The sequence below is a fragment of the Procambarus clarkii genome, chromosome 1, assembly GCF_040958095.1.
Source record: "Procambarus clarkii isolate CNS0578487 chromosome 1, FALCON_Pclarkii_2.0, whole genome shotgun sequence".
NCBI classification, from domain to species: Eukaryota; Metazoa; Arthropoda; class Malacostraca; order Decapoda; family Cambaridae; genus Procambarus; species Procambarus clarkii.
The window spans coordinates 28,311,031-28,312,899 of record NC_091150.1 but is presented as its reverse complement, the minus strand read 5'-3'; positions in this window follow the sequence as shown (position 1 = coordinate 28,312,899).

Sequence of the window (1,869 nt, the reverse complement as noted above, 5' to 3'; positions counted from 1 at the left end):
TTTCCCGTCTTAATCAGCTCATAACGTAGCCGCTGCTGACCTCTGGTGAGGTGGCGCTTAGACAGCAACGCCATCTATGGAGTGGATAGGTGGACGTTTGTGTCTAAGCCTGTGAGGTTCCCTAGTCCCAGTACTAATGACGTGTCTGATTACAGAGTCGACCTGGGACTGCTGTATTGGACGATGGATCAGTCTACCCAAGGCAGCCAAAGTCTCTCCTCGAGTTTGCTCTGAAGAAGCTGTGAGTCACCCCCGGACGAACACTGTTGAGAGTGTTAGCCTGCCTGTGACGTGGCAGAGTCGAGGAATCGTCGTATCCGGGGCTGGCTGGTGGAGGAGACTAACCACTGTGGTGTTTAGAGAGGAGAGTGATCAGCGGGATCACACGAGGCTCCTGCCTAGGGCTCGCAACCCTAGTATCGGTCGTGGAGTGGCCTACACAGCGGAGCTGATCGGAACCTGCCAGCTACAAGCTGGATTGTGGTTGAAGGCCTCCACGACGGTGCACCCAGGGGGACTGTGATTTGGCTGGCCTGTTGCCAGGGTAGATTCGCCAAGAGAATCAGAGGATTCATCGTGGGCCACAAAGAAGAGAACCAGGGCTACTTATCGTGAGCACCGTGGAACATCCTGAGTCTTCGGAGGAAGACAAGTTATTGTACATAAGTGTAGTTATAGCCCCCACGTGTGACTGTGATATATTTATTTATGGTGGTGGTAGAAATATATATACAAAAGCAGTGCATTTGTATCCTTTCCCCTTTAATTTAACTTGCGTTACGGAACACACCCCTTGAAAGCCACTACTAACTTGGGGCCGGATACCCAAACTCTAATAACATCAGAGAAGAACCCGGTTGCAACCCAATAGGGCCGTAACAAACTGTTATTCTAACAAGAGGTCATGGCCAATAATTTATTACTAATTTGTTATAAAATTCATTTCACAAGTTATAATGTGAAACACAATCTTATTAAGTATGGTGGTTCATGTCATTGTTTGCAAGATAACAACAAAGTTCGTAGACACTTTTTGTGGTTCTGTTTTTGCACAGATCCTTCAAGTACCTTTTTACATGCAAACCTTCTCACTGTATTGTGACAATGTGTACACAAGCAGGCGATGAGTCACAATAACGTGGCTAAGGTAAGTTGACCAGACCACACACTAGAAGGTGAACGGACGACGACGTTTCGGTCCGTCCTGGATCATTCTAAAGTCAAGAATGGTCCAGGACGGACCGAAACGTCGTCGTCCCTTCACCTTCTACTGTGTGTTCTGATCAATGTGTACACAAACACTATGTCACAATAACCAACCCATCCTCCTGTTTAGATAGTACCTATTGTGACTATCGCCAATAGTCACGAATTCAATAGTGAGTACTTGGCTTTTTAGATAGTAGTATACTGACTAGCAAGGAATTCCTTTAAAATGAATGAAGCTAAAACACAAACTTAAATATTCTGTGCCTAGTATAGCACACATATGTACTATATTAGGCCTCAGATATCTTGTGTTAGGCCTAGGAAGGTTAGGATTGGTTAGTTTAGTTAATCAAACACTGATAAGCAAAAGTTTTCCGGTTTGTCCAACTCAGTAGTTCAGATTTCGACGTTCTAATTTCGTTGTTCGTCGGTATACATACTATGGTCCTCTTCGTTACTATAAGTACTACCAAAACAGGAGGATGGGCTATCTTGAGATGATTTCGGGGCTTAGCGTCCCCGCGGCCCAGTCCTCGACCGGGCTTCCTTTTTGTTATACATCCCCCAAGAAGCAGCCCGTAGCATCTGTCTAACTCCCAAGTACCTATTTACTGTTAGGTAACAGAGGCATCATGGTGATAGAATCAGTTTGCCCATTTG